We start from the raw sequence: 22,656 nt of genomic DNA, 5'->3' as shown, positions 1-22,656 counted from the left end.
AAATAATCAGCTGTAGGAGAATTTCCATAATTGAATTTCATATTTTCATAAGGTTTCAAAACGTGCTTGTATAATACCATTATATTATGCACTGATAATTGTGATTTTCGCACATTTTTCCACTTCTTTCCTTTCCTATTTTAAATGTTCCTTCCAATGAAGTTTCGCATCATGATTCACTCCGAAGTACTTAGCGCTGTTGCTAAATGGAATGATAGATCAGAAAATAATGTATCAGTTTCATTACCGATATCAATTTTACCAACAATTGGACAACATTTGACAAATCTAGGTACCGCAATCTAGTTAATTTTCAAATAAGCTAATAAAGCTGTCAATCAAATCTAAAATATTTATATTTTCTTGAAAAATAATACAAAAATAGTCGAAAACAATAAACTCCTCAAATGATAAGATATATTATGATTTTATAATCAAAATACCCAAACAGACATATATATTTAGCATTCATAAATTTCGAAAAGCCATTTGACAAGGTAAGTAGAGAAATATTATATACTTTATTGGAACAAAGAGGAATAAATGATAAAGTAAAAAGAGCAATTCAATAAATATATAGACAAATACAAACGCTATAATCACAGATATTAAGAAATCCAACACCTTCAGAACTGAAGCAGAACTAAAACAAAAACTAAATCTAAGCTTAAAACTGTTTAATATCCGAAAAAATTTCCTAATGATGTGTTGATATCAGAAAGCCCTAATATGAAATATTGAATAATATGTAATGCTACTAAACAAAAGTAAAATAAATATCCAAATTTGAAAAAGTAAAGATACAACCAATTTGAAGAGTAAATTAATTTAAATATTTGGCAATTGATATAGATAGTGTTGTTACCTAAGCTAGAGGAAATTAATACCAGAATTGGAAAAACTATAAATGGATTACAGGAATAAGGAAACGTATTAACAAGATATAACTACTGGAAAAAATGAAAAAGAAATGTACAAAACATAAAAACATATTCCAAACATAGACCAATACTAATCAACTCAGCTGCATGAAATGAGTACTATTTAATTTAAAAAAGGCGAGAGTAAAATCCAAGCAAGGGAAATTAAATATCTTAGAGAAATGAGAGGAGTAACAAAGATATATATATATATATATATATATATATATATATATATATATATATATATATAGTATGAGAAACACAAAAATAAAAAAAAACACTTGAATATATCATTAGTTTTCGAAAATAAACTAGTATTTGGAAGAAATAAGATAAGTTAAGGGAGTTTAGGATGAAGGGATCAGGAAGACATTGCAAAAAGCAAGAACAAATTAATCGAAACCTTATAATATATTAAAAAGTTTTACTATTGTTTATATCACAGTCCCACATTATACTCTAATCATATTAAGCCTTGAAATGAACGTTTCTCCCCGAAATAAAATTGAACACACAGAAATGGTCAATAACATATTGAGAACCAATAAAAACCATAATCATAAATAAGTTAAACCGATATTGGGCTGTCCTTCGTATCAGAACCGAGTCCCAAAACGAACGACTTTCATCTTCAAACAAGACCAGGTGTAACGAACTGATATTGCACCGTTCAAGTTCAGTTAAAATACTTTACACTCTGGAAATTCCCTTGCACATCTACAAAATACGGACCAGATTGAAACCATATGTACTCTAATTTTTCTTTGTTCCTCTCCCGTCGAAATAAGTTCCTTGCTCGGTTCGGTTCGGTAGCTCGTTGACGATCCCGTCGATGTCTGTCTCGTTCTAACGGTGGCGGTGAGCGAGAGAGGGACGCGGATGGGAATCGAACACATTTACGAACGCACACCTGCAGGTGGAAAATTGGTAATGGAGAAAAAGCAATTTTACTAATGTATTCATACCTATAGCAATAAAAGCTCCCCTTGAAACAGATGCCGCGAAAAAATTGGAGGCAAATTTTATCGGCAAGGTGCGGTAGATTTATTGTTATGACAATTTTGGATTATATCAAGATGTAAATTATAGGCGGCGTCTGGTGTTAAAGAAAATATATATACGCAGGGCTAGCGGGAAAAAAATGTTGAGGGTACGCTGGTAATATTTATTTATATACCTGCAGAAGTTGTCATTGGTTGTATATTGTGTTTAAAATACATTTTATATTTTGTGGAGAAAATGAAGTTAAACGGCGCCTTCAATTTTTTTTTAAAATTTATAGAATGAAAGTTTTGTAGTAATAAGAACAGCTAGAATAATACTAAGTAATGTAATAATGTATCGTGCCTCTTCAATCATAAAATTACGCATTTAAATAATACGCTAGAGCAATCCCATTAGAAAGCCACTAATGAAAAAGATGGGTTCATTCCCTTATTAACAGTGACTGCTGATGAAGAGTCTGCGTTAGATGAGCTGACATGTTATAATAAAGTAATATATGTTCGTTTTATATATGTTATATAGCGCGATTAATACGGTACTGTGCTTATATTGCTATAGGTTTTGAACCAGTAGTATTATATGGTCGCTTATTATTTCCATTTAAATCAATTAGTTCCAAAATAAAATAAAAGTTTGTGTGTTTAAACCGTAAACCTTCCATAACTTACATACCATCCCTATTTGTTTTATTATATGGGAAAGTGATGGTAAATTAAAGGAGACAAAAAACGAAACGATGATGGATTTAGTTCGGTTCGTCTCTATAAGCACTATAACTGTACTCATACGCATCAGGATTTATATTATTACTAACACGTTTTTCCGAAATGGACGAATGCACGCCAAGAGTTACATCAGGAATATAAGGTGGATGATTAGGGACAACGCAACAGTTCCCTAGATGATAATATGGTGGTCATATTCAAAAAGATACCTCTTTTTGACAGCCTGTGAGAACTGACAGTATATATATACATATATATATATATATATATATATATATATATATATATATATATATATATATATATATATATATGTATATATATATATATATATATATATATATATATGTATATATATATATATGAAGATACTAATATCGATCGTTAATATCGTTAGAAGAATTAGTATCTAGAATAAGACTTAGATTATAAGTTCTAAATGTCAGGACAGTTATATAACGGATCATATCATATAATAATACTTAACTATTGTCCACGGGCATATTGTTGAAGTTCTAAGAGATTAATTAAAAAAAAAATTTCTCCTAAATATAGTAAATAATCATATGAAGATACTATGATACTAAGATACTATATATATATATATATATATATATATATATATATATATATATATATATACATATATATATCTATATACATATATATATAGTATATATATATATATATATATATACATATATATATCTATATACATATGTATATAGTATATATATATATATATATATATATATATATATATATATATATATATATATATATATATATACATATATCTTCATATGATTATTTACTATATTTAGGAGAAATTTTTTTTAAAATTAATCTCTTAGAACTTCAACAATATGCCCGTGGACAATAGTTAAGTATTATTATATGATATGATCCGTTATATAACTGTCCTGACATTTAGAACTTATAATCTAAGTCTTATTCTAGATACTAATTCTTCTAACTTATTTTAAAGTCTATTCTAACTTATTCTAAAGACTGTTCTAACTTATTCTAGGGATTATTAAATCTCACTCTATGTGTCTATTAATCAGTTCGTGTGGTAGTTTGCGTTTGAGCCAATATACTACACTTTCATCGAGCACATTTAACTGTTTGGTGAGTGCATTGGGATGCACTAATATTCTTTCGGAGTACTTCGCACTAAAACTACTAGCCAATACATTTGGTTTAGTTTAAGCCGAAGTCATCATAATTATTTTATAATTTTGAAATTTATTTTGAAAGTGAAACATTTGTGTAAATGTAACTTTCAAAAATCTCCTTGTTCTATTCGATAGGATGTATTTTATGCTTTGGAAAACAAAAATACTCCAGATTATTGTTTTAAGCACGTTAGTGGTTCTACTGTTAAAATTATAAATCTATAAAGATCTGTTTTAAACGTTAAATACAATTCTGTGAAAAAAACTATTCGAAATCAAATATTATTTTGTTATATCAGTTGAAGAACAGTTCAGAAACTATATAAGCACTGTAGTGCATACATGAACTTTCGAGCAATTTGTAGCTATGCAAACGAAGTTTAGTACATGTCTGTACCTTTCTAGATACGCTGTACCATTATAAAGCTCCGTTGTATCTCACACCACCAAGCCTTTAAACTTTCAAGTGCTACTTTCACCCACCATAGGCTGTGAAGAAGACTGTCTTCTTTTGGTTGCTGCGTATTGCATTGACTATGGGCTAGTCGAGCTCACTTTTAATAACTTTTAGTAGCTTCTCGTAAACAATAATGTTCTCATAAAACATAATTTTTTAATAACAATTTCTAACATTCTCTGGTAACATCTTACTTTAGCAACAAGAGAAAAACGAGCTAAAATAATAAATATAATATATACGAATAAAATATAATATAAAATATTGAGTCGAAATATTTCGAAATACCATAGACAAGGAAGCAATAAAATTACAGAACGTATTCAAAATAAAAATATTTGAATATTGATTCATATCCAGACGATTTCCAGAACGAAAAAAAACACTAACCCCTCATTCTTGTTAAAATTGTTGCATTCCTTTGCAATATTGTAGTAATATATTTATCTGCAAAAATTGATCATAAAATAATATTCAATTAATCAGTTTTGTGGCAGAATTTGCATTGGCTATCAGTTCTAATTAATTAACTAAATCGTTAATTGAATAAAATCTCATCCAATAACATGAAACCTCAATATTGAAGTCCTCAAACTACTATATTTAATTGCCACCATCCTTTTTATGAGGTCTAGAAAAACAATAACCTTTGAAATCACTTAATTTCTACCCTTTATATTGACCATTAGTCGTATACTTGATTTCGGTAACATGAAGGTGACCAACCTCAAATAAGATTGGAAAAGCAGCTTAAAGAAGAAATAATCTGACATTGCTGCAACAACATTAATAATCTCAGAGAAATTCGATGTTTTTTTAATTTTCGTGGCCGATTGCAAAAGCTAAACGCAAACGTCAAGACTGTTTAACATTTTATTGTAAAGAATCAAATGCCTTTAGTTGCAATAGTTATTTTCGTATCAATTTTCAAAAATATTCTAACACAATAATCTGTATATTATTGCGGTCTAGAGCAAAAACCGCAAACTAAATATATATGTTAGGCAAACTAAAGCAAGATAGAGAAGCTTATTGAAACAGTGAGTGGATGGATTTTGGAGTTGTAGGACATTCATCAGTGAACATCGGATGCTGTACCAAATATTTAAGAAAGAAGTAAGTCTACCAACGATAAGATTCAAAAAGCGCGTGGAACCTTCATAAAACCACACCATGAGCATCTCTAACCATGGAGGGAACTCTACAGGCAACTCTACATTCACGATCCATTGCAGGGTTTAATAACTCCATCAGTAAGTGACATTCCAGAAATTTAATTTCCTAATAACGAGCCATGGATTCATGAAGCGGTGACGGTGAGTTTAGCGTAGACTATCGTCAGCATAGAAGAGAGCAATAACTATTCCTATTTTTTCTATTTTTAAAAAGGAAATAGTAAACATTGGAAAAACTATCGTGGAATATAAAAATTATTATAATGAGACTTTACAATTATCTCATGAAGAAACAAGCCCAGAAGACAAGACAGGATTTGGGCCGTTTTTGAGTAGATACGATTTTCGTACTACAATTTATTAGGAAACGTGAACGTAAGGAATTTTTAGTGGAATATGTTCATATTTTCCTAAAAATTATTAAACTTCGTCAAGCAATTTACGATGGTATCATTAGCTCCGCGAAAACCGAACACTTCACTGCTTTTCAACATAGTAGTGGGTACAATTATAAGAAAAGTTTTCAAAAAAAGACATGGCATTCGACGTCTAAACCGATCTGATGTTCGCAGACATATTCCATAAAGATATTGAAGCTTCTAGCATTCTCCATGATACAGTTCGAATTACAGAGTCATATAGCTTAAGAATGAATAAAGAAAAGACCAATGTATTTACAACTAACAGCAGGCTATGGATTGATGATGATGATGTGTATTGTTAATGCACTTACCGGTCTAAATACAATAGATTACTGTCTGATTTGATTTTTTTGTGAATTTTCTATAAGCAATAATTATTATCAATAAAAAATTTCTTTTCGAGGGATCTTTCAATTCGATAGATTTATGGCATAGGTGGTCAGCAATAGGGCGATATAAAATACGAAATTGGCAAATTCGAAGCAATCCGCCGGACATATGAGTAGGTTTTATTGCAGTGGCGACGCATAGGTATCCGGCATCCGTTAAATCCGTATATAAAATCCGTTTATGACTTCCACGTAATGCACAGCCAAAAACAATCAAATTGGATCTCGCACAATAACACAATAAATTTATAGACGTCATTAAACGGCGTGCTCTTGATTTCCACGATAAAACAAACCCACTAAAATTTGCAGATAGTAATCATCGAAGTTGAAATTTATCAATTAATAAATTTTGTTAATTAGCATCACGCGATGAGATAAAACCGGATTTATGGGCCGGTTTCATTTATGACCGACGCTACCTTCGATGGATCCGTTCAATTAAATCGAATAATATTGTACGCTGATATGGAATTATTAAGAAAATTTTAGCCGTATCCATTTAAATATAATAAGGGCTCATGCAACAATATATAAAAATATGTCTCGTATCGTTCCCAACAATTGTCCTTCTGTTTTACGATATAAAATCTGCTCTAAAAGGTCATTATGGTATACAAAAAGGTCTCCTTTTTGTCAATCGAAATTTTCATGAGCTGTATCCTTAATGTGTTCCAAACGTGTCATTACACAGAGACCATTCTAGAGAATTTTGATTATTGATGTAGCAAAAATGATTTTTCATCGAATCTTACTTTCTTACCTATAAACAAATCTAAATCTTCGTAGAAAAAAATTAAAGACATCCATTCCCTAAACGGTATTCTAAAATGATACTATCACAACAGTAGAACGACATTGGAGACATTTTGACTACAGCGTTAATCGACCGTGATGGTTTTTTTTTAAATATATCGATATATGTTTTTGTGATGCGTTGTAGTTATAGTGTTGTTCTATTATAAGTTATAAATATATAGATATAAATTACGAAATAATATATCTAGAATATAATGTATAAGATAATTTTGATACCTATAGAATAAACTTACGAACTTATAGACCATATACTCCAATTATTCTTCGTACCCTTCTTTCTCATTTTCGTTGGATGTTGAATTAATATGGTTTAATATCATCGAAAGAATGCTCACCATTACATTTCATTTACATTAAACTCATTTAATTCTTCTTCACTACAACTTCTAATAACTATCATTGTTATTTTTAAAATATTCTCCATAAATATCAATACAATTGTATATTAATATTTTTCCAATCTTATTGACGCATCTCTAAATCACAGCATATCCTTGTTATATGAGAATAAGAGTACTACCAAGAGGTACATCAGGAATTTAAGTTGGATGATTAGGGACAACGCAACAGTTCACTAGATGATAATATGGTGGTCATATTCAAAAAGATACCTCTTCTTGACAGCCTTTGAGAACTGACAGTATATATATATCTTCATATATTCAATGAATATTTACTATATTTAGGACAAATTTTTCTTTTAATTAATCTCTTAGAACTTCAACAATCTGCCCGTGGACAATAGCTAACTATTCTAACTTATTTTAAAGTCTATTCGAACTTATTCTAAAGACTGTTCTAACTTATTCTGGGGATTATTAAATCTCACCCTATGTGTCTATTAATCAGTTCGTATGGTAGTTGGCGTTTGAGCCAATACACTACACTTTCATCGCGCACATTTAACTGTTTGGTGAGTGCATTGGGATGTACTAATATTCTTTCGGACTACTTCGCACTAACACTACTAGCCAATACATTTGGTTTAGTTTATATAATATTTTTTCCTAAAAGAAATTTGTGCACTCAGTATATTTTAAGAAGCCATCATAATTATTTTATAGTTTTAAAATTTATTTTGAAAGTGAAACATTTATGTAAATGTAACTTTCAAAAATCAAAATTACTCTATAATAATCTTTATATACGAGTAATAATTTAACCAAACATTTTGTATTCAAAATGTTTTTAAAAATTCTAAAATAATTAACGAAATTATGCTAATAATGAGCTTTGTTTTGGTGTCTATGTAAAACTTCTATAGTAAAAATACCACATTACTATACAAGAGGTTAGTTAATATAATTTATATTCGTCTGATTTCAAACAGGGATTAAAATCGACTAAATATGTCAGTTTAATTGATGTTGGTGGCACGTTTAAAACTGCGAAGAAACCATTTAAGACGATGTGTACAGAGAGCCAGGCGGAAAATTAATTGAAATCAAGAGATTCACCTTGTTTGCCCGGGACGCTGAATATAAGACCTAAGATATTATCCAAAGTAGCAACGCGTTTACCTAATAAGTCAAACATTTTACGCCGAGAGCCGGTCTTGAAATATGCAGCCACGGGTGCCAGCAGCCACTTTTAAGGGTTAATACAACAAACGCTTCCTTTTAATCGGATTTCCATGTCGGCTAATTAAAATACATCAGCGCCGAACCCGGCGAGGAAGCCGCGAAATCTTTCTAATTACTAATTATAACTCTGTGTATTTTATAAATTGAGATTCTAATCGCCAATCATGATAATGAATTAATCGGGGACTTGGCTGGAAGTAAACCGGTTTTAATTACTTTTCCGTTTTCCGAACTTCTTTAACCGATTATTGTCTTTTCTCGGGCCAAGGTACGTTTTTATCTTACGAGCGATTCGAAATAACCCCGCAAATTGCCCTCCTTTATTAACTTTTTATCTGATTTCGGCCCATTGTTGTCATATTTTTTCGATTTAAATATAGATGTAATACCTATTTAACACCGGATCCGCCGCGATCCCTTGTTCTACATCTTTTAAATCGTAAAATCCACAATTCGAAAATAAATATCTTATCTTCCACCCAGAATTTTCCTAAAGGATTTTTTCACTTCCAGATGTATTTTTTAATTTGTAGGAAACTGCAGTTGATAAACATCGAATACTTATTAGAACACACGACAACGCTGACTTAAGTAAGATTTCCATTAAATAGTTTCAGAAATATAAGACCCAAGAGCTTGACGTCAAAAAAACGCGAACGAAAACATAGAATTGGAATCTGAAATAAAATGAACACGTCTGATGAATCTGATGCGTTTTAAATAAAATAATCAAACAGTTTTTTAGACGGAACGGAGTTTTTTAGAAACACATTTTACCAAATCCGTAAACAACTTTGGGTGCCGGCTTGTATTCTGATTTTGGTACTTAATTAAAAGTTATTAATTCAAAAAATGGTGCTAGTGTGGAAGCCATGAAATCATCGATCTGTTTTCGCATTTCTAACCTTCTTTCTGATAACTCATCTTTTTGAAACAATGCGTCCATCAAATTGTTCAGCTGACAAGGTTGACAATTACACAGTAGCAGTAATAATTTCATTATGTTTCAATTAAGTAATGGATTACATCTTACTGATCCTATCGTATGAAGGAATGGCAATGAATATAGGCTTTCGCGTCGACGTTGTTGGCTTTCCTAAACTAACCCATACAAAAAGCGAGTCATAATATGCTTCAGAAAACTCTTCTTTTTTGCCATAAATTCAATAAAATCGCAACATTGAAACGATTCGCATGTTCAGCCAATTTTTCCCATTGTATGTAAACGTTTAGAAACAGTTAGTTCATCTAGCAGTTGACAAGATTATATATATATATATATATATATATATATATATATATAGTCCAAACACTCACTACTATTTTGTGGAAGCGTGGGAACTGAAAACATTGGTTGAAGAAATACTTGTTTATTTCGATTTTAATTGATACATGTGGTCGACGGGAGAATGGACAGGATATTCGTTCGTTTTGGAGCGATCCGATTTGTTTGAGTGTACCTATAAGTGTGGTGCCTTACGTGTCCCGTGTCGTGGTGTAAGGATGTTCATGGTTGATGTCATGCATAGTGGGCTTCTGTGGTCTTCGTTCATCGCGTTAGTCTTGTGGGATAACATCGATCCTGTGATGTTAATGGGTTCCGTTCCTCGTACTGTCCTTCCATGCACGCATCGAGCACCTGTCCTGTGGATTATGTTGAGCTGGTTTATCTGTTAGGCACTTCGATCACGTCGTGGTCCCAATTGTAGGAATGTACGTTTGATCAGATGGAATGTGTGGCTGCCGATGCGATTGTTTTTCCGAACACTCATTACTATTTTGTGGAAGGAATTCGCACGGGAACTAAAACCACTGCTTGAATACATACTTGTTTATTTCGATTATAATTGATACATGTGGTCGACGGGAGAATAGACAGGATATTAGGTTAGGTAAAGGAAGTACGGTAGCGCTGTGGAAGTGGTACCATTACAAAGGGCTAGAGAAAGGAAAAGAGAGTGAGACGTCGTCGTGGTGGTCTTTTATAGCCCGGAACCGCATGGTATCAATCCACCAGCGCTGCCAACTTTTGACTTGCGAATGCGTGGTGGCCTAAAGGGTCGTAGTGGTCGCTACAAAACTAGTGATTTATATATATTTGTATAGAGAAATGTGTAATCTGTTGAAATTAACAGCAAGGCTAAGTTATCTCGCACTTTGACCAATAAACAATACTGGTCAAAATAGATACAAAAAATGGTAGAAAATACTGTGGGGCAACAATCAACAATATGTTGATGAAATACCAATAATATAATAAACCAATAATTTAAAAAACGGATTGAATAAATTTATACCCACGAATCTAAAATAGGATGTTACAATCATCACCACATTGAAACGCATCGCAAGAAAATTCTGGGATAATTAGTATATACGAAAAGAGATATGTGGTAGCGAAAATCAATAGAAGAAGTCTAAGATGGATTTGTCTAAATTGAAAAAACCGTTGCTATGACTAATGGTGAAATATGTTTAACTTCTCGCTAGTATTCGAATTTCAACAAATAGTGTAACTTATGCTATATTACTTCAGTAAATTCGTTCTATTTGATTGGTAGATTACAATACAGAAAATTATTGTTCGAGAGCAAATTTGAGGTTTCTTGTTTACATTAAATAAATCAGGCTACTCAGTACGATAGATATCGTGTGCATACCTTCTGGATCCAAATATTTAACAAATTTGTGCGATATAGGAAGGTCTAAGGTCACAAAGGGTAGATTGAAAGTTCTCACAGACCCCAAACTATAAATTATTCCAAAAAAGAAACGCTTAAGCTTTGAAAAATATCTCTAGCCCTGGAATTCCAGCAAATGTATCAGAATTGTACTATCAAAGTGTAAGGACACCAAAGATGAAGTGAAGTTATTGCGAATTAACATAGTCTACTAGAATTTGGACAGAAGCTCAGAGTGAACGGTCACCAAAGGCGGACTGTAGTAGCTCATTTTCTTAGCTGTGGACTATTGGAATCTGTAAACACCAAAACATGGAAAACAGTCCAGGCGGGACAACGACCACGTCCATCCCTTGGTCTTTTCTTTAGGATGGAGGTGTTACATTATACGACTAGTACTACGCTCGCTACGGATTGTAATATGAGGGGGTTCTCCACCTATTTGAATGGTGTTACTAGTGAGATTACTCTCAACTTGATCTAAAATCAAAGAGGTTGATCTATAATACAATTATAAAGCCGAGTTGGACCTATGGGGTGCAAATATGGGATTGCACTAAAAATTCAAATCAACTAGTCTTAAAACGCTGTCAAAACAAGGTTCTTCGATTGATTACCAATGCCTATCACTATGTAACCAATGAAGAACTGCACGATGACCTGGAAATCAAATGGTTTTGCGAAGTTATCCAAGATACTGCTGAACAACGCGCAGGATGTCCGGAGATTGAAGCGAACAAAACCATACGAACTTATATAAAGTGTGTACATTTAGTATAAACTATAGCTATAAGTTAATAATTAATAAATAATTATAATTTTATAATTGAGGAATATATACTGATGTATTTTCTCGCACTCGTCTTGCTTGTTAATTAATCCAAGTACATAGGAAAAGCAGTAATAAATTAATTGTAAATTAAGATTGTACTAAGCGTATCTAATAAAGATATTATAAAAAAAAGTGAGATATATAACAAGAGACGTCGTGGTAATTTACACCTATTTTTATACTCAGTATAGTTTTGTATCGCCGTTGAACCAGTCGATTCTCCTTTACATAAAATAAAATCGATTTCTTTAAAGTAAATTAATAGTTTTTTGTTTTCCAAACCCTTTCACATTTTATAACTTATGTATATATGCTAGTGATGTGAATATAAATAATTATACCGGCCATACCCTATATTGATTCTATACAAAAAAAGCAAGGAAGTTTTCAACAATACACACAAAAAACCCGTATATATATTTTCAGCTCCGAACTTTCAGGCCATTATTGTGCTGATGTTTAATTCAAACTTTTAAATATCGTCCATTAAAAGAATCGCCTAATCAAAAAAAAAGGTGAATCAAAGCCGCACCGCTTTGAAGCCAAACTCGACTGCCTCTCCCCCCAGGTTTTGTTTATTCGTTCGGGTTTTTATCCCACCTAGATTCTGGCAAATTGAATTTGCACGTCTCCTTTGTTATTTCCTCGTCTCATTCCATTTGCGGCTTAATCTCCAAGTGGAATGCGGCCATCTAATCTACAGGTTTTATTTCCGTTAAATCCTTTTAAATTCGACTCGGAACTGAACGAGTTTTCGGTTCGTCCCGCAAGGTGGGTGGCGCGAAGGGGGGAGAGGTTCATTTTTAGTCGAGTTAATCAAATTAGGGGTTTTGATCCCCAATTGATTTATAATAAGATTGTAGCATGAATAGAGTCTGAGTGTTCGCTTGATAGTTTGGTGTGGATAAGCGAAAGTTTATATATAATAATATAACAATTGAAAATTTGTTGCCAAACTTACCAAATTATTTTAATGATACTATCAGAAAGTTCAGACATCTTCAAGGTTCTTTGGAGAATGAAACATGTAAATATTCGACACTTTGAATGCATATTTTATTATTGAGATTAAGAAGCACTAAAACAAATTTTGACGAAGAATCAGTTTTTTTATTCTCTCTAATATCATGAAATATGTAAATGATATTTACTATCAGAAAATCAAATTCAATTATTAATTTGAAACTTCATTTGTCTATACAATAATAAAAATTTATTACTTGAAAGTCAGAAAAAATCAAGGATAGTTTGATAGCATATAATTGAAAAGACTGTATTGTGAAAGAGATAAAAGCAAGAAAATTAGAAAAAAATCTAAAATAATTTACTGTTGCTCTATAAACATGGATCGAGACCATGGAAAGCGATCTGAAAAAATCGAAGACTAACATTGTCCGCCAATCGCCAACTATCGCAATATTTGGTGAAGTTTATTCGAAACCCTGCGACATCAAAAGCCAGAGTATCCGTTGAGAAGCAAGCATTCTCCCCGAGCACCGCACCGGCTATGGATTCATTATGATAATTATGACTAATTTATAGTTATAGATATAATTGTATGTTACATTTAAAATTTGTGAATGTTCTAGGCAAGAGTGTAAAATCCGACAAGGAAAATGATCCCAGTCTCGCCAATAACCAGGCTGAGTAAAACCGGATGTCTTCTGGGATGACTTCTAAAGTTGGTCACTAAAGTTGGTCACTTCTAAAGTAGGCTTAATGCTGAGGACCGAGGTTCGGAGGCCACGTTAAATTTTAAGCCCAGTCCAGATAAACCCATAGTTGGTAAAAGGAGACTTTAAAATATATTAAAATGAAAATTGTATGTTATACGCTATTGAACACATATTATTTTATACCAAAAAATTAGAGTTAAAAAAATTCTAGTATTTTTTTTAGTTTTTTTTAAATATGTTGTTATGTGTTGGTTTATTTATTAATTGGTTTGCGATGTAGACAACATTTTTTCTTGATTCATTTTCAAAATTGTTTTCCAATTTTATGCAAGTTGTTCTTAGATACTAGAATTACTATTTTTATGTCTGGCCTTGACAGTACGTAAGTGTTAATAGGCCCCATCTGATGTTTTCAGTAAACACATTAATATTATTAAAAATAATGTTCTTCGGAACATTTTGTGAATTGGGTAAGATTCACATAGTCACATGAGAGAGAAGAGAGAGAAGAGAGAGAAGAGAGAGAAGAGAGAGGAGGGAGAGGAGAGAGAGGAGAGAGAGGAGAGAGAGGAGAGAGAGGAGAGAGAGGAGAGAGAGGAGAGAGAGAGAAAGAGGCTATCGACTAAAATCGACTATCGACTGTTTAGTAGTTGACTACTTTTTACTATCGACTGTTTTAGTCGCTATTTGGTTCGACTGATTTTTAACGTTCCGGCTCTGTCGTCCTAGCCGCGATCTTGACAAAAATGTACCCAATATATGCTTATATAGATTTGTTTTTAAATCACAATACATTGTATATTAATATAACAGCATTTTGGAACGAAATATTTTAAGATTGTTAATGTAATAGGATAAAAAGATAAAAATTGTAAATGATAAATGGTAAAATACTTTTGACTGTTTTTATGGGAATAACAGGTAATATTTCGATTACTCTCTGGATTTGATTTCCCTTCAATAATAAATAAAGCATTTACATTATTTAAAAAAGCTCTAGTAGTTATTGTGCGATTGTGCGGTGAATTAGTTTTTTTTTTCTATGATCAGGTATATGTTTAATGACTATTTAGTATTTATGGTTATTGTACATCTTTAGTTTTTAGGTTTTGTTTAAGTTCTATTGTATTATCTATATTTATTATAGTTTATTATTTAAAAATAGCAATTAACATATTAAAATACGATAAAACCTTTGTGGGGTATAATTCCATTCCTTTTTCCAGATCCACAAAGCATTCAGATATAAAAATAATTCCACTTCGTTTAAAATGAAATTATTAAATGTACGTTAAAAGTATTCAGTAATTATTTCTTCCATTTCTGATTTAAAGTTAATACCTGTAGGAATATATCCATCTCCGTCTCGCTTATACTACCATTGGTAAAAATAAGCGCATATAATATTAACTGCTCCAAGCTATTATCTCCGTCCTTTCCTCTCTCACAATTTATACAGGAAACGGTTCGGACATTTTTCTCTGACATGACGAATACAACAACCGAACCGTGCATATGACTGAAAATAGTAATTACTATTTTCAGTCGCTAGTTTTTTGACTATTGACTGTTTCGATTCTTTTCTGTCGATAGTTCCCAATGCTAGTTATTACAGAATTCTTCAACTAGCACATGACATTCAATGTCATAAATTTTATTTTAATAACGCTAATTTTCATTCATATTACACATAAATCTGACATTTAAGTGTACTGCAGAAAAATATACTGTCCTGTATCTGAAAAATAAATTGTAACATAAATATTGAAAATTACCGAAATAATAAAAGGCCAATTTAAAAAAAACTAAAGGTTGAAATAATTATCATATATGTATTACTGAAACAACAAAAGGCCAATTTTAAAAAACAACTAAATAAAGGTTGAAATAATTATCATTTATGTTAATTATTTTTTTTGGTTGGAATCGTAAAATCTGATAAGCGAAAACGTTTTGGCCGAAGCGCCAGAAAATGTCAGGTCTACGTCTCGCCAACCTATTTTTATCCAGGTGCACCTGCAGGAGCCTGTCGAACAATTTCCTGTTGTCAGCGTAACGAAAGCGGTTTTCAGTAGAGAAAAAATATAGATATGTATATTTTAAAAATCTTATTTAAATTATCCAACTCTTTTTATTTTCAATATTTACTTAGAATAATAAACGCTTCTTTAATGTGAATAAATAACTACATGTTGATTAATGAGACTGTAGTTAATGCAAAATATAATTATATATAAAATATTCGTATACGTAGTATAATAATAGTCGTAGTATTGGATAAAACAACTGACTAAGTGGTGTTAGAGATCGGCCCTAAAAATATTTAGCCAAGAACAAGGTATCAAAAATACGTCGACAGCTACCAAAATCTCAATTATTTCAAAATCTCAAAGATTTGCTTTGAAGCTGAAATATCAAAGCCAAGTTGCATGAACTTGATGACACCAGGTGTACCGGTAAATCATTACCGGTTTCTGTAACACATGTCTCTAGGCATAAGTATACAATGTTATGATTTGATACATATTCCATTTGATTCTGCTGACATCAAGTTTCAAAGTTATACATGTCACATTTTGCAAAAGTAACACCGTCACCGATTTATACCTCTTTGAAAATGTCAAATTTCGTGGCTGAAAACGTTTATTTGCGGCACATAATATTTTTCTTATTTAATCAAAGCAAACTGCTGAAATTCATCGTATATTGGTAGGCACTAACCTTAAAAGTATATAAGTACAATGTAGTACTATGTAAAGAGAAATAATCGAATACCGAAAAAGTTTGACTCAGGAAACAATCGGCAGAAGCATAAATGTGGCACAAAAATGATTAGCGGCCGACTATGGTCAATGGGAAAAACCTAAAAGTTGGTAACATGGGTGCTACATCAATGGAAAGACGCGCCAATGGAAAATCGAAAAATTGTATGAGAAATGCTGCTGCAAAGGTATGATCGGAAGTCATTTTTGCATCGTAAAGTGATGAAATAGAAGATGAAAAGTGTATTTATTTTGAAAACCCCAAACGCAAAAAATGCTGATCGACACCAAGGCTAAATCGTTTTGGTGGCACGACAATGCTCATTGTTTCGTGGAACAAAAGTGACGCCGAGTATTACAAGTTCTTAATAGTGAGACCCAGTGATTTGAAATTAGTTAAATGAGTTTAAATACAGCGGTATATCAACAAACGGCGAACAATGTCTGTTACGGCCATTGAAAATGACCCTTTGATGAAATGATGAATTACAGTAACATGGACATGAAATTAATGAATAAAACCAATAAAAAAAAACAATGATGGTGGCAATTTTGAATGAAAAACTCTACCTGGAAAAGAAATTAATTTTTTCTAAATTGTTTGATTTTTCATAAAAACACTTATCAATGTAAATTACTTATTAGTGATTATATGTACAGGATTAACATAAATTTATTGTAACATCCACCGTATTAACCCCAGCGATCTTTGTATGGTGAAAATAACATCAGACAAATACGTGAGAAACTTGCGAACTTTTCGATGCATTACTTTATGAGTATTGTATGAATTTAGAGGTGCTTTGAAAACCATCTTAAATAATTAGTTCTCTAGAAAATACATTTTCTACCTTAATTACCATTTCGTTAAATTATGAAACCATCGTTTTTATCAGCCCAATTTAATAATAAAATACATAAAATCATATTCTTAAACAATATGAAGCCAACAATAATAAATATAAAATAAATAAATACTATTAATAATAATTCGCACTCCATCATTACGAGCTTCTTGGCCAGACGACGCTTTCCAGGTATGAAAACACGACGGCAGCCAAAATATTTTCCGTTTCGTATTTGTTTTGCCTCCGGTGAGGTGTTACTGTCAACTTTATTAATGTAACGCCGAAACGAGACGACTTAACGATTTTCCGAAATCATTACAACTGATGAATGCGCACGAAAAATGTGCCGAAAAAATAAAACAAAAAAAGACAGACCGTCACCGTGGAACACACTCACTTGTTTTACCGCTTAGACCTATTTGTTTTCTGTTACCTGAAACAAAAAAAAAACAACTATAAGTTTATTTTTAAATCTAAATAAGAATTTATAAAAATATTTTTTGATAGATAATTTTGTAGATAAGGCGTTGTAACTTATACAGTGTTCAAAATCAGTTTTTATAGTATTACAGCTTTATTAAGATAATTTGGCACAATTTACTTTATTTAAAGTAATGTCCATTGTTGATTGTCGATTTCTTCCCACGTTGGCAAACGACATGTGGGTTCATATCTCTGTCTGTTGAGGACATTATATAAGGAACTCAACTTTTGCAATCTACGTAAGAATTAGTAAGTAAGAGTGCTATCGGGTTAGTATGCTCTGGACGAAAATCACCTGAAGAATGCCTACAGGAATAATAATGTTTCATTATGAATGTGTTATGACTTCCTTGTTGTATATTATTATAGTAACATATATTAAAAATTTGTACAGGTCCGCAACAAAAAAAAACTGTTTGCGTATTTTCAACTGATTTCCATGTATTGCGATGTATTAAAATCGAAAATAATATAGGAAAAATTTCAGGACGTCACGATTTTTTGCCAGGAAATACATTTAAGGACCAATAGGATACAGAGCAATGGCATGTTTTCATAGATACTCAAAATAAAGTTTTTAAATTCTCTTACCTTATATGTCTATAGAAAGCTGCCCGAGAGAGCTTAAAGTTGGTGAAAAGAAACATCCACTAAGAAACCTTGGTATCCCCACATAAAATTCTTGAACCACAACTACACATAAAGTTAGGATTAATAAAACAATTTCAAGAACCACTTCTCCAAGATAGATTTTGCTTCAACATTTATTCAGATTTTCCAGGACGCTCGGAAACAAAAGTAAAGGAAGGTGTTTTCGTCAGACCCGAAACTAGACGGCTAATGACAAAAATTCATCACGACCATGACGGATCCTCAAACAAAGAGTGGACTGCTTTCATAAAAGTCACAGAATTATTTTTAGTAACCATGACGACTTTAGTTGTAAACAAATTATTAAAAGAATGCTAAAAAACACTTCAAACTTTAGGTTGTCCAATATGTCTAAAAATAAATTTTCTTCATTCTCCCTCCACTTCGACCACTTTGGGAGATGGAGATGGACTATTTCAATAGGACCAACGAAAATTGAGAATCTTAATCAGACTACAGTTGGAGGCTTCACAGAGACCTTCAAGTTATTTCAAATCTGTACTAAATAAATTATTTTTTGATAAAATATTTGTTAGTTCATTAACATTGACAGTAGAAGACATTTATGTATAATTTATTCAAAGTTATATTGTATATACGTCATCTATATTTGTGACGTTAAAACGCCGCAATGTTGCCCCATCAACTCTGAGTTTTAGTTCAGTTTGGCTTTGACATACAACAAAATTTTAATCTAAATAAAATAGTACAACAAATATGTTATCAAATATAATGTATTTTAACATCATAGTACGTATAAAAACTACAGTTTCTTATATAGCCACAATAGTTTATAGGTTAGTGTTCTAACCACTTATCACTATTGCTTTCAAGAATTTTGCATACACCTGACAACCCGACGGCTTTGACAAGCTCATTGGTTTACGTGTTGGAACTGATCAGACAGCATTGTCTGTTTAACTAGAATAAAATGAGAAAGAAAATATTGTCCGATTCTGAAACGAATTTACAAATTGTGGCAGACAATACATTAAACATCTTGATGACATGTCCAACATTTCTTTGAATAGACTATATAAATATATTACATTGTTAGTGCAAATAATTTATTAAAAAAAACGTATAATGGAATGTAAACGTGTTAACTTAAGTAGGTACATTTTTAAAGATTACGTACGCATCTAGTCATTTTCTCGAATTGAAAATTACAAATAAACGTAAGTAAACACTCCCATACTAAAACTGAAATCTAGCATGAATGCTAGACAGATTGTTAAAATAATCTAATTGAATAGAATTACAGAAACATCAGGTTTAATTTTAAAACGAGTAAAAAGACATTTTCGTTTTATAAACTAAAGATAACTGCATACAGGGTATTAATAAGATTTTGAGCCACCTTTTGTTTTTAAAATACTGCCCTTGAGATCTGGCTATTGTGCGTATAGAGGTATTTGGCAGCTTCATCATTGAGGTTTTAGCGATACTCATCCGCACTAAACCGGTCAATGATGTGAATCAGAGGACCAGCTGAATACCACGATATTATCACCCTAATAATAACAAAACCTCCTCTCTGTCTGTCTGTAGAAATCAGGCAAACTTAACAACTGAAATCTAATATAGCGTCATGATTACTAAGAATATTTGACAAGTTGAAAATGATATTTGGAGCGTGTAATTAACGCATAGGAAACTTTTATTTTATATAGTGAAGCATCAAAACCATCGAGTTTCACAGATAGGTTAGTTGTTTACATTCATACTTCCATTTTCACTGATAGATATCGCTGATCAAAATACTTACATACATGGAAAATGTGAATAAATTATTTTAGAAAGATTCAGATTTGATATAAAATTTCAAAACAATAAAATATAAGAGAAATGGAGATAAAACAACAAATATAATTATTTACACTTTGGCCAAACAGATCTGATGCGCTGTATAAGCAATTATCCGGAGTTTTGTATTCAAGCCGTGGGTCTTGACTAATTTAATAACGAGCATTTTTCAATGATTACGTACGTGTTGAGCCAGTTTTTGAAACGGGAAATTACGAACACATGTAGCCGAACAATTCTATAGTAAATTTAAAGTCATAACACGAATTCAAACGGATTGTTAAAATAACCTATTTATAACAATTTCGCCACGCATTTACAGAAACATCACGTAACATTCTGCATTGCATGCAAACTGACAAAAAAATATCAAAACAGTTCTGAAAAAAGGTATGTCGTTCATATTACAATGCACCTATTATTTAATTTAATCAGAAAATAAGAATTAGGATTAATTTGAACCAGTGTGTAAAATTTTAGATAAATATTCAAAGAATGTTTTTCTATTTTCGCTTATTATTCTTTATTCTTGACATTTTATGAGATTCGTGAGTCTCTAATTTTACTCATATATGTATATATATATATTTATAAACATATATATATATATATATATATATATATATATATATATATATATATATATATGATATGTATGTAAGTCCCCATTTTACCTTTTAGAATTTATCTGGACCGACTGGACCTACTGTTTAACATGGGCTTTGAACCACGGTCCTTGGCATTAAGCTTACCGACTGGCGAGTAATCAACTTCCCAGATCATCCCAGTAGATATCCGGCCTCAGACAATTACAAATGTTAAACAATCACAAACATTACGACCATGCTGCAACAAGGCTCCAATCAGCGACTATCGCAATACCAGGAGGACCGTCCTGTCGCCTTTACCACAGCGCCACCAAGCTGGCTCTATAAAAATTGCTTATAATCTAAGCGACTGTAGTGTATCTCATGCAGTATTGCCGCGACATTTCATACTATAAAACATATTTGATACTTTTATGAATAGTTGTGTTTGAAATCTCATCAGAAATAAACAATATTAGGTAGTTTTTCCTTGGCAAAACTGAAAAACAATATAGGCGACTAAAAATGGGAATGATATTGATTATTGATCTATACTGTAATTGTTGATCAAGGATAATTTTGGCTTTGTTCATTCTATTCATCTAAATACCAAAGTTACGCAAGATTATGGAAGGCTAGTTGCATGTAAACTATGCACAAATAACTGTTTCGAACCCTTTGGATATAGATGTACGCAAAAATGAAGCTATAGCCCGCCCAACAAAACATTCCAATGTACATCATACTTTGAATATATTGCCATTTGCAGTTTGTAGAAATGTAAAATTTGTTTTAAACTCGTAGCGGATTTTTTCTTCTCATTTTATACGACTTAGAAAGATACAGAATGCTATCAGTTGCCTCAAACATTACTGATAATAATTAGAGGTTATTAATTGGAAAATACACAAGGACCGAGTTTACATATGTAAATATGTAAATTAAAAAAAAGGATTTAGAAGTTCTATATACGAATATAGATATCAAATATAAAAAATATTAATAGTTTAAAAAAAAATGGTGCAGCAGGGAATATGTGAAATGTGATTTGGAATCTTATTTACCGTTAACTAAACTAGATATATTGTTTAATGTACTGTTGAAATCTTAGTCTTTGCCGTACCTTTATTCTATAAATAGACAGATTCCTAAAAAAAGACAATTCCATCATATTGAGCATTACTCTACAAAGTCTACAGAGCAATCTTAGTTTTTGTTTTGTCATCTACAATATTATCTTTTTTTGTAGATGGTATTTTTTTCTTATCTTATTAATTATTAGAGTTAATAGTTTCGCTAAAAATATAATTTCCATGTTACGAAATAACCATTAATTGTTGAGAGTAACAAAAAATTATATTGAAAGATAACTAAATCAATACTGGCCCAATGACCGTAACAATCCCACAACTTTTATAGGCTTCAATCGCAGATTAATTTTAAGGGATTATACTAGATTAGAAGTTCGAAAAAATCGATTTTTTGAAATTTCTAGACTAAACCCTTAATAAACGAGTGCAGTAAAAGTCCACGAGTCCATATATATGCTCTACTTTAGAGGAAATTGGAACAAGTTCAACGACAAAAATTCTCTGCACTTTGGTAAAAAGGTGCCTTTTTAATCTTCTAGATAGTACTTGTTTAGATCTATGTA

General features: G+C 31.5%; 1 protein-coding gene across 2 annotated transcripts in view; it reads right to left on the bottom strand.

Annotated features, from left to right (window-relative positions):
• LOC143191556 (zinc finger protein 1) overlaps positions 1-22,656 on the bottom strand; it is a 749,575-nt gene that overhangs the window by 695,340 nt on the left and 31,579 nt on the right. The window contains exon 1 of one of the 2 annotated variants that reach the window (XM_076396751.1): positions 18,550-18,667. The exons of the other annotated variant lie outside the window; for it this stretch is intronic. The gene's annotated coding sequence lies outside the window, so the exon portion shown is untranslated. Of the gene's footprint in view, positions 1-18,549; positions 18,668-22,656 lie in introns of those variants that run through there. 2 annotated transcript variants of the gene reach the window in all.

The sequence above is a fragment of the Rhynchophorus ferrugineus genome, unplaced genomic scaffold (genome assembly GCF_030347505.1).
Source record: "Rhynchophorus ferrugineus isolate W39M unplaced genomic scaffold, kcgeb_rfMv2 rfM2, whole genome shotgun sequence".
Lineage (NCBI taxonomy): Eukaryota > Metazoa > Arthropoda > Insecta > Coleoptera > Curculionidae > Rhynchophorus > Rhynchophorus ferrugineus.
Note: the sequence above shows the minus strand (reverse complement) of the source record. Positions and strands in the feature narration are given on the sequence as shown.